Here is a 12522-nt window from a genome sequence, read left to right as displayed (position 1 = left end):
CTATATATATATATGTAATAGATTATATTCAGGAAACTATACTAGTATTTCACAGAAGGTGCTCTTTTAAAGAAGCTATAAAATTAACATATTTTAGTGGGGCTACCTGCATTTAAACTTTTTTTTTCACTTAACTTGATTCATAAAAAATATGCTGATAAATCTTCAGAGAACACATGACTAAATAGAAATTCTCTAAACACTTGTAATTTAGGGGAAATAAAATGAATTTTGTATCAAAAGTCCTGATTTCTGTAATTCGGTTATACCGTCTTCATTATTTTCTCCCTATTTATTGAGTATTTACCATGTACCAGACATGTGTTTAGCACTGGGATTAAAATGAATAAAACATTATTCCCACCCTATTGGAGTTTAACAGTTACTCTTTTACTCTTTTTAAGGGATCTTGGCTAAGTCATAATGATAATTAAGTGGGGTAAGTCAAGGGGAAATACTTTGTGAATCCTAAGTGGCATACATTGTGCTGCATTAACATCTTCAACATCCTCAGATCTATGCAAGAAACTACAGTCTGGTGAGGAAAGTTTGGAAATGCCTAACTAATGAGTCTTGAACTGCCTTATAATAATATTTGGTAGAAACTAATACTACAATCTTTCACTTTTAAGTATTTTGCCCAAAATAATGTTTCCAGTTATTTAAATTCCTTCTGTCTGATGTGAGAGTATAACAACAAAAGAAGGTTCCTTGTGGGAAGTAAAGACTCCTAGGGAACAAAACTTACTCATCTTCATCCCACTGCTAGTTTCATAGAACTTTAGCATGGATGGTAAGGTAGAATATTAATCACCATTCAGGCACATATTTACTAAGCAATCTTATGTATTTGTCATGCTAAGAGTTGAACGTAAGGCACTGCTCTTAGGCAGGTGGCAATTTTTTAAGAAAGTGTTTATTATAATAAAAGCAGGGTAAACACCACTAAACATATAGTATCTACACACAAAATGCTTTAAATTCAGTCAGTGCTGAATGCATGGGTTAACATTCTATTCCTGCTATGAGTCACAGTGACTCCATGGAGAAAACTGAACACTTAACAAATAGGAAAATTGAAGAAATGTTAAAAAAAGAAAAGTATCGCTATTCCTAAAACTCATTTGTAGTGTTGTTTCCTACAAGTTTCCTAAGTCTGGACTCACTGTCCTTTCCAATTCCCTCTTCAAGGAGAATAAGATGAAGCATGAAAGTATTACCTATCTGCCAGGGAATGCCCAGAGTTCTCCAATGACTTCTGGTTTCCTAGAGATTAAGTACACTTTTAGACCCTGGCGATTCATTCAAATCATTTTCTTACCTAGTCCATTAATATTTACATACATATTTACAAACTTTAAGGTGATTGAGTTAATACTCCCTATTTAAAATAAGCCCATTTTAAATAATCAAGTCTGTTCTCTTTATCAAACTCAGTCCAAAATAGTTTTCATACTGCACTAAAGGAAAGCTTATTAACTAAAGAAAAGCTGAAGCCATCTATTCAGTGCTTCAGAAGCCTGCCTATTGTTTTTGCATTGTGCTTTCCCCATGGGTTGAGTACTATTTATTTGCATGTTTTGAACAATTTATTTTAGATAGATAAAAGACGCACATTGCTTAAGATGCTTGGAAGTCTACCACCAGCAGCCACATTTACTTGCAGTTTTTAGTCATTCCACAAACTTTCCATATTCTGCAATTAGTTTTTTCCAGTTATTATTGGTAATATCAGAAATCTATTGAGTTTTTTGTTTCATACATATTACTTAAGTTAAGGCTAGTTTGCTAGTTTTTCCTAGTAGTACAATATCTAAAATAGTGTTAAGACAACATGATGACTGAGGTTTTACTACATACATTTCTTCTCTGGAAATAAGTATCTGGTATAACCTTTTTAAGGCTTTGCAATGTTAGTGGCTGGAATAAGATGTCAGATGACCTAGGACTCTTTGAACACCATTTGTCCTTTTCAATACTTAATTTCTTATTGGACAACAGCTTGTATGCTAGGGACATCTGTATTACATATTATTTATTAGGCTATGAAGTCATAATATATTTTCATTTCCACTCATGTTTTCATAGTCTTATTTCTATTTCTTTGTAAAAATGGAGATTAGATATCTCTAACCTATTATGAAAAGGCCACTTTCCTTCAACCAGGGAATAATGCTTAATCTTAGGAGCAGACCTGCATTCAAATACTGAAAATAGGATTGGCATGTGTACTTTAGATTTTTATCATTACATCTTACTCATTCTACATGTAAAATTTAGTCTCTCATTTCATCTCTAGATGTTTTTGCCATTCTTTTTTTCCCCTTTTCCATCAGTACTGCTTTCATAAACAGGGTTATTTTTTTTTATTATTCCTGCTCATAATGTTTACTTGCCTTCTTGTTATTGCCTGTGCTACCATGTAATAATAGCCCCTAAACAGAATCTTGCACTTCTGTAGCGTTAACTCAAGGTTTGGGCTCCCTTTATGCTTTTATACTTCCTGCCTCAGCTGTATTTCAGTCTTATGGAAATATCTATCCTTTCATTTGCCCATTGTTTTTATTTTCCTGTTGTGTTATCACTCAAGAAGAGGTCTATGTTATTTGAAAGGAAGTCTTTGACCTATTGTAATCTTTTTTTTTCTTTTTTGAATACTACTTTATTATTATTATTTTTTAAAATATTTATTTATTTATTTAATTCCCCCCCTCCCCTGGTTGTCTGTTCTCTGTGTCTATTTGCTGCGTCTTGTTTCTTTGTCAGCTTCTGTTGTCGTCAGCGGCACGGGAAGTGTGTATGGCGCCATTCCTGGGCAGGCTGCACTTTCTTTCGCGCTGGGCGGCTCTCCTTACAGGGCACACTCCTTACGCGTGGGGCTCACGTACGCGGGGGCACCCCTGCGTGTCACGGCACTCCTTGCGCGCATCAGCACTGTTCATGGGCCAGCTCCACACATTGTAATCTTGAAGAGAATTTATTGTATGAGATGGGAGGACAGAGGATACTTTTTGCTTATTTGAAGACCAATTGTTGCTATTAAACTGCTATGTAAAAAATTGTCATAGACTTACATGTAGAGACAAAATTACTAAATGACCTGATGAAGAATACTAGAGAATGTGGGGTAAATTAAAGAGTAGGAAGATACTGGATTGTTTGTTTAATGTAGTTAAAAATAAATTACAAACATGTTTAGCTTTTTTTTATCTGTGAGGTTTAAGGAAGAGGACTTTTGATAAAAGGGTAATTTTTCCAGAGTTTGAATTATTAAAAGATATTTTTCAATGAAGAAATAAAGCTAATGTTTTATCAGTTATTTCCAAATGGAAATACTAAACAGTTCTTCACATCAGACAAATATAATAAAGGGTCTAATCTAAATTCATTTTTCCTTTTTAAAATATTACAAATTTTCATTTTTAAGAACAAAAATAACAAAAGAACTTACATATTACATGACTAACTTGATGTAAAAAGATATGACCAGAGAAGTGGTAACTTGCTTCAAACTCTTTAACAATACTGCCCATACCTCTGTGATAGAGGAAATGTTCATAATCTCTGCTGCCCAGTCTAGCAGTTGATGGCTGCATGTGGCTACTGAGCACTTGGAATGTGGCTAGTGCAGATGAGCAACTGAGTTTTTAGTTTTATTAAATTTTAATTAATTACATTGAAATTTAATTACCCACATGTGTCTGGTGGCTGCCATATTGGACAGCATAATTAGAACACACTTCCCTTCTCTCTTAGCATGAGCCAACAAATAAAACTAAATAAATAAGAGATAGAGTTAGTTTACAATTTATTCAATGCCTATTATCAGAAGATCAATATATTTCCATTGAGGTAAAGTAGCAGGGTGCTGTTATTGATGATACAATCAAAGCAATTATTGCAAATAATACTTTTCTTATTCTACCCATGCTAACTTTTGTAGAAGGCAAAATATCATTTTTATTGAGAAAAGTATCAAATACATTTGAATTTTCTCATGAAAGAAAGTAGCAAATGGATACATATGTGTGCACATGTGTTTGTCAGAGAGGATGACCAAATGTATTTGTATTGATATTTAGGGGAGGAGCTTATGAATTGAAGTAGTCAAAATATCATTGTATTGACAAATTTTAGAGCAAATTATAATGAGTTTCAACTTGAGACTATTTTGAGAAATAAATTTTCCACTTGAAAGTTGTTTTGATCAAAAGAATTCAGGCTTTCCAGGAATCAAAGAAAGTAATTTACACAGAAGTCAATTAAGAAGTAATTGGTAATATCACCTTTCTGTTATTCCATTTTAAATAGTGAACTACTTTAAATAATGGAATTAACATTTCAAAGTACTTTATAAGATTCCAAAAAGAAATGTCTTTTTCTATTTCACCACACTTTCTTAAGCAGTAAGTGACTAGTCCAGCAAAAGAGAAGACTGGGAATCGTAATGTTACCATAAAAGGTAATATTTGTATTTGTGGTCATTTAATTTTATGCTTATGATTCCCTCTTCCACATGGGTTCCATTTCATATGGGCCTAATTAGGTACTGAACATTAGGCCAAATAACTACCTATATGAAATTCAAAGATATAGAATTGGTTACATCAATAAATAAAATTTTCTTCTTAAACTGCAGCATAAAACGCTTTCTTTTTAAAAGAAAAATGAGTTTGTTTTTATTTTTCCCCTTCTAACTTGTTTACTGATTCAAATTTTAAAAGATTTGAATTTGCTGCTTAGTTCCAGGAAATATACTGTACAGCATGTATGTGAAGGGGAAAAAATATTTGACTACATTTGCATTTTATAACTAAATTGAAAGGTCAGATATACATTACATGACAAATTCATATTATACTGTCTCATCTACCAAAATATTTGGTTTTGAATGGCACTATCTTTTAATTTTAGATATTTTTAAAAGAAAGAAAAAATTTATATTCTGTTAATGAAATAAATACTTTGAATTTTAAAGACCACAAGAAATGAAAATAATAATTCTCCCTTTTATTTCTAGCAGCTAGAATTCCCATTAGCAAACACATTTACAAACCTTGGCCTGCATTTTGCTATTAAAGTGGGGCAAAGATTTTCTAAATATGATTTTTCTGGGGAAATTATTAATTCTAATAATACAGAGAAGAAGAAAGTTGGAGCTATTTTTTTCTTCAACGAAGGAAATTAAGCAACATTAATGTTTTTTTAACTTTAATAGAATCAGGACGTAAATTCAATTAAGAAACAAGTATTTTCCCTAAAATTATTCTGGCTTCTTGCTACACGATAGATGAAATCATAAGAAAGTCATCTTATACCTTTACTCTGTTACATTAAAAAAAAATAATGGAGAGATGCATTTTGATATTGGATCCAGGACCTTAACCTTAGTAGATACGCCAGCATTTGCCCTATATTGTCTAAATACTTGTCTTCTTTTTACAATTGTCTTCTAAAAAAGTCTTAAGGGAAGCAGATGTGGCTCAACCAATTGGGCTCTTGTCTACCATACAGGAGGTCCAGGGTTTGATACCCAGGTCCTCCTGGTGAAGGCAAGCTGGACTGTGTGGCGAGCTGGCCCATGTGGAGTGCTGGCCTGTGTGAAGTGCTGCCCCATGCGGAAGTGCTGCCCCACACAGGAGTGCTGGCCCATGCAGAGAGCTGGTATAGTAAGATGACACAACAAAAAGAGACGCAGATGAGAGATAATAAGAGACACAGCAGATCAGGGAACTGAGGTGGAGCAAGAGAACAATCGCCTCCCTTCCATTCCGGAAGGTCCCAGGATCGGTTCCCAGAGCCACCTAATGAGAATACAAGCAGACACAGAAGAACATATAGTGAATGGACACAGAGAGCAGACAATGGCGGGAGGGGGGAGAAATACATGAATAAATAAATATTTTTTAAAAATAAAAATAAAAGAGCCTTAAAACATGTTTTTGATACCCACTGAGTATTTCCTACCTTTTAGTTGGGTATCTTGGGCACATCACTCAGCCACATTGAGTTAACTGATGAGTAATATGAAGATTAAATAATGTTTATGAGCATGCACTTAAATTGGTAATAAAACTACACAATTATTAATACATTATTTTTATTCTTATTTTTCTTGAACATTTGTAACAAGGTACTTAAGATATCCATAAAAGTTAATTGCATTTTATTAAAATGACATCTACTCTCTTTCCTGCTTTCCAATGATTGGTTCTAAGAATTCAGGAGTGGGTCCATTTCATTTTATGTTAGGACTGCATTACTGAATGGAAGTGAAGAATGGAACAGGTTCTAGGAAAATCAGCAAGTTATAAATATTAAATTTTACCATATGAAATTGTTGATATTTGACCACTTTGACCTGAACAGTAATTTCGTATGGTTCAACCTCAGGTGCTATTGGATAAATGAAGTCAGATTTCAGCACTTTGGAGAAGGAGAGGAATTCTTCACAACAATCTTGCTCCTGTGTAAATGCACTACCATTTGAAAAATTGCTTAATATTTGGTTCATTATGAGTAACACCTTAATCAACCCTGAGAACCTCTTGAATAATTTTAGTATTTGATCTAATTTATTTAGCCAAAAATGTCCACTATCTTTAGAATGATTTTCAATGATTTCTATAAAACTTTAAAGTAAAATTAGCCATAAATTATAAAGCTTGTATAATCTTGATTTTTAAACACTTAACAAAACTAAAACCAAAAAAAGGCTTTGAAGAACTGATTCTTTTAATATTAAATGCATTTTCTTTCCAAGCTATTTATTACATGTACAAAGGTTGTTAAATGAAACAAGAATTCATTATTTTGAAATAAATTTTTTCCTTAAAGATAAGAATGTTCACAGAATTGGCAAGTCAGTTATATAGGTAGCAAACTTTTTTGTAAACATGCAAATGTAATTTGTTAAGTCTTATTTTACTGTATTGGTTTATTTAGTCACTTTTTTGGTGTACATTTCTTTTAAATTTCATCACAATATACTTTTGCATTTTCTCAAGGAAATTAGATTTGTTTTGGACTGGTCTGAGAACCTAAGTACAGGTGAATAAAATCAGAATTTATTTAAGAAGTTTTTTGAAAAATCTCTGTAATAAAATGATTTGAGAAAAAATGTTTTTACATTGAACAAACGTTTGACAGTTCCCTCAGTGAGAATTTACCCACTCTCCATCTTAATATGGAAGCGCTTAGGACACATTGTGGAGTTTTCTATTTTGGTAACACATGGTCCAGAGGATATCTGCAGTTCTTATGTTCACAAGGGAAGTATTATCTATTGGCACACCCACATAACAACCAGAAGGCGAGTTAGGTTGGTGGCAGATAGGTAAGGGTGCATCTAACTTTATTCTCTCAATTCCAATCTAAGAACTCTCCTGCTCCACCATCTACAATAAGGGTGACTTCAAACTCCTAAAAAGGCTGCTCACTTGAACCAGCTTTCTTTAGAGAATCATGTAGTGGTGATGAAGCTTGGGTAGGAGAGTATATGATAAATACCCTGCCATGTAATATGTCAGTTCCATATCAGGAAACATTCAGTCCTCATTAAAAAATAAAGCAATTAAAATGAGTGACACAGGGAGTGGGCTCAAGCGGTTGGGCACTGGCTTCCCACACAGGAGGTCTTGGGTTTGGTTTCCCATGCCTCCTTAAAATCAAAAACAATGAGCAAACGAAAAAGCTAACTTCAGGGAGCCAATGTGGCTCAGTGGTTGAGCACTGGCTTCCCACATATGAAGTCCTTGGGTTCAATCCCTGGCCCCCGTACCTCAAAAGAAAAAAAAAAAAAAAAACAGGAAAAGAAAAAGAGTGACATGAGCATGCATAAGCATGCATAGCATAGACTGTGCCTGTCACCAGTTTTAGGGTCACTGTTAAATGCAATGGTCCTTCCCTAAGTCTAACTTATTGAAATCAATATAGAAATGTTAAGATTTAGGCAAGAATTGAAGCTATAAAAAGCAAAACAAATGAAAACAAAATCCTTGAAATAGTTCCTTGTGATAAAATTTAGAATTGTATTTATTATAGTTTATGTGAGTCATTCAATAAATATTTTAATATTATTAAATTCTATTAGGTCCACTGAATAGCTTAAACACCAGAAGAATTTGCTCTATCAGTCTTTACCCTCTCTTTTTTCCTTTCTTTCCCTCATCCTTCCCTCCCTTCTACCCTTCCTCCCTCTTCCTTTCTCCTTCCTTTCCTTAGCAGGATGGAACGTTTTGAATTAAATGCCACAAATTTTTTATACCAAAATTGGCACCTGTCTGAAACATAAACACAGGCACTCTCCAATTTATAATAATACTTTAAATAAATAAATTGAAACTCATTTCACATTTTCCCATGGAAACAAGACAGCAAGGTAAGTTAAAGTTCTCAGACCAGTTCACAAAGGACTTCTTACTTTCATAGTATATTTGAATCATAGTATTGTTCCAAAAATATACAGTGGGATGTAGTTTCTAGGGAAAATGTTTTCAGGGTTTCCAGTGTGATGCCAGGAATATCTCAGCTGTGACAGTCAGATTAGAGAGAACACTCCTTTCACTCCTGAGCAGTCAAGAGGAAGAAACAAACTGGCTACTCTAGTTGACTCTCCTCAACCCCCCCACCCCCACCCCTCTGCCCTGGACCAGGATGCCAGCAGCCTAGGGGAAAGGGTCTAGGAATATCATGTAAGTAGACTTGAAACAAGGAGCCGAGGCCACATTTTAACAAGCACTTTTTAAACTACCCAAATTCTGCTATAGTTGTTTCTTTTCTTGCTTAAATCCCCGTAACAGACCTTTATATTTCATTTTCTGATTGAACCTTTTGGTTCTGACCAGTGCTTTTCTTTCTCTGGTTAGTTGTGCACAAATCTTTGAAGCATTCCCAGATTATTGCGGTTCTCTAAAGGTTTTCAATGATAATACTAAAAGAAAAACTAGCTAAAACAAAGTGTTAACCTGTGCCACCATGGCAGCCCAGCTTTGCTAAACTGGTATCTTATCCCCAAAATGATTGGTAAGTGTAGAGTCTTGAGAATTTAAGGAACTGAAAGGGGGAAAATAGAAACTGGCAAGCCCAGGGTAGTGAAGAAGGAAGTAGGAACGTATGATTCTTTCTTCTCCTGCTGCTCCTTGCCACTACTGTATTTGTTGGTATGTACCCCACCTAGGAGGGTTTGGAGCAGGGCAAGAAGCTACCTGGGGAAGTGGCAGTTTTCCTGGAGGAGAAGAGGAACCAAAGAAAATGAAAGCAGCTAGTCACAGGAACCTAGAAGAGAAGGAATAAAAACAAAGAAGTGAAGGAATGCCCATGTAGTGGCAGAAGGCTGGTTTGGACCTGTTTTTTCATGTAAAATGTAGCCCATAAGTTGACCACTGCCTCTTTATTTAGACCAAACCGTTCATATTGCCCATCTTAAACACTTGGTTATACAGAAAGTAGTCATTTGTTATATTCATTTGAAAATTTAATATGTTCATTGGCCATGATTAAGTTTTTCTTTATATTGAAACAAGCACATTTGTTTTCTTACTCTTTTCTATTTTCCTAGAAGCATGTAATTAAGATTATGTGCAGGGAAGCGGATTTGGCTCAATGGATAGAGCTTCTGCCTACCACATGGGAGGTCCGGGGTTCAAGCCCAGGGCCTGCTGACCCGTGTGGAGCTGGCCCTTGTGCAGTGCTGATGCGCGCAAGGAGCGCCATGCCACGCAGGGGTATCTCCTGCATAGGGGAGACACATGTGCAAGGAGTGCGCCCCATAAGGACAGCCACCCCACATGGAAAAAAAAAAAAGATTATGTGCAAAGAACACTGTTATGATAAACTAAAGTTAATGCCCTTGCATTCTTAAAAGCTGGGGGCCAAAGAAAAATAATCGTGGAGGTGTTCTTCTGAGTAATTTAAACACAAAAAGCATACAATTTGGGGAGTGGATGTAGCTCAGTGGTTGAAAACCTGCTTCCCATGTTCGAGTTCCTGGGTTCAATGCCCAATAACTCCTAAAAGTAATAAGTAAAAACCATACAATTTGATATAGTCCGCAGCATCCCTTCATGCCGGCATAAAGCCATCAATCATACCATGAAACATGACTGATGCTCTGGTGCCCAATTCCCATCTTTGTGAGGAAAGTACAACCTATTTGAAAGAAAAATAAAATGTAAAGCATCTTTTTCATGGTTTTGTAATTATTTTCACAATCAAAAGATTGTCATCATGACATCAAGAGACGTCACGGTCATCATAGTAAAGTTGCTTCCTCAGAGGCCCACCTGATGTGCATAGCAAGAATTAGGTCAGCAGAGTTAAGAAGCAAGGGCTTTCTGCAAACCAAGAGATTGCCCTTAACTTGACAGTGTTCTCAGGTAGGGCTGAATGGACTGTCTTCTACCTTACGCTAAACCAAAATATATGCTTTGCCCCTACACCGAGGCATGCGAAAATTCAGCACCTCTCCTTGTTATTGTTCAAAACCAAAATAGCACTTAATTGCATAATAATCCTCAAAGAGAAAACAAAAGTTGATGCTTGAGGAAAACTATTCTTTTCTAACTCAGTGTTCATCATTTAGTCCAAAAATAAAGTAGAAAGGAAGGGGAAAAGAAAAATGCCTGGAGTGTGGTTGTAAGCACTAGAACTGCCATCAGTTATAAACTGATGTCCAAATACTGAAATAACCTAGTGATCATCTTTAGATGAACAAGTTTAAAATCATCCAAAACCAACCAATAGATACTAAAAGGGATAGAATAGAATGATATAGGGAAGAGAAGGTTTTGGTTGAATTCTGAAAATATACAGGCTCAAGGAAAAATCTGATCCAAACCAGTTTTCTCCTACTTTTACTTCTTCAGTGAGTTAACTTATTACCGTACCTTATACTCTAGTACTATGCTTTGTTGTTGTTGTTGTTTTAATCTAAATTCTTCTGAGACAGACCGTTTTTTGTGAGTTTGGTCAAGGAAGGGTTTGATTATACATTGGGCATGACTGCAAGTCCCATTAGCTAAGCAGGTTCCCTTTTTGAACAAAAACACAGAAAAATTTTGAAATGGTGCTGGATGGATATAGGGTCAATGACACCTCCTGTAACTGTGCCTTAGTGAACAGTGAAAAGAAAACTCACTTCCAGGGAACTGAATCAATGACCTTGACTTCATAGATTCAATAATACCTTAATACTCTACTCAGCACATTTATAAAATGTGCTCTCCTCTCCTTTCCCCTCCCCTTCCTTTTTCTCTTAGACCTTTTATACAGCACGTTTTCAAAGTCCCTTACTGGAACTGTACTTAAACCCTATTTGGCAATCTTTTGTTTACAGAAATTAAGTAGAACCAGAGTAATTGACAGTTTCAGTGCTTTGACGCTCTTCTAAATCTTCTCATTATATTGGTTTCTGCAAAATACTAAACAATCTTAGTAAAAAACAAGTATTTTAAACAGAAGTAGAATTTCAAAGGACAGTTTTAAAAAAAACAAGTTTATCTTAAACATTAAGTTTGTCTATATCTTTATATTATTTCCAACACAAAGCAGTAAAACCAAAACATTTTTGTACATGACATGGCCAGAATGACCATTGCAAAGTAAAAACTTCAATCTGATTCCTTATTTGGTAGATTGGAAACCAAAAACAAACAGGAAATTCATACCACATAACAAATGCTTGACTCATTTTTTGTTGTTCCTTTTAAAATAAACTCTAGCAAAAACCAAGTATTGTGTAAAAAATGTATTTCCACATCTATCAAGTTGCTATTTTCTATGATATATTAATGCCACATCAGTAATTGTGCCTGTGTTGATGTTTCAGTTTCTAGCTAATATATTTTAAACAAAAAAAAATGGCGATTTTTAATTCAGTATTAGCTTTAACCATTAAAATAGTATTTGCTGAAATTAATAAAGTTATGCATTTATAGTTGTCTTTGCTTTCAAGTTTCTAAACTTACTACTGTTTTGTTCTTTTTAAATACTTTAGACCAAATGACCACTTAAAAAAATTACCATTAATTAAATAAAATATTAAGGATGAGTCTAGAAATGTTGACATTGGCATATATTATTATGAAAAGTTTTTGATAACTACTGAAGCCTTGTTCTTGCCCTAGTCCCTTTAAACAGACCTCCATCCTTTTCTAACCTGGATGCTAAGCGCTCTTTCTCAACTAGTGCTTGAATATCCATCAGGTACTAATAGCAGCTTAAACCCCATGTACTTATATTGATTATGTGTAAAAATTTAAAAATTTATATATATATGTGTGTGTGGTTGTACATATAGACACATATATGTATATAGAGGTAAATAAATATATGAAAAAATAAAATATGTACATGAATGGAAATATAAGTTCAGGTTCACTAAATATTGGTATTATATTGATTGATTTCATTCATATTCACTACAAAGTGAATAAATTATGATAAACTTTGTCTAATGGACAGCTCCCAAATGGGCTTCACTTGCAATGATGACCTTTTTCTACTTAATATTTATAGAAGTTA

The 12522-nt window shown here is 34.5% G+C and overlaps 1 protein-coding gene across 50 annotated transcripts in view; it reads left to right on the top strand.

Moving 5' to 3' along the window:
* The window catches only part of NRXN1 (neurexin 1), a 1214286-nt gene that overhangs the window by 103634 nt on the left and 1098130 nt on the right, over positions 1–12522 (top strand). The window lies entirely within an intron of this gene.

The sequence above is a fragment of the Dasypus novemcinctus genome, chromosome 17 (genome assembly GCF_030445035.2).
Source record: "Dasypus novemcinctus isolate mDasNov1 chromosome 17, mDasNov1.1.hap2, whole genome shotgun sequence".
NCBI lineage: Eukaryota > Metazoa > Chordata > Mammalia > Cingulata > Dasypodidae > Dasypus > Dasypus novemcinctus.
This window is presented reverse-complemented; position numbering and strand designations above follow the sequence as displayed.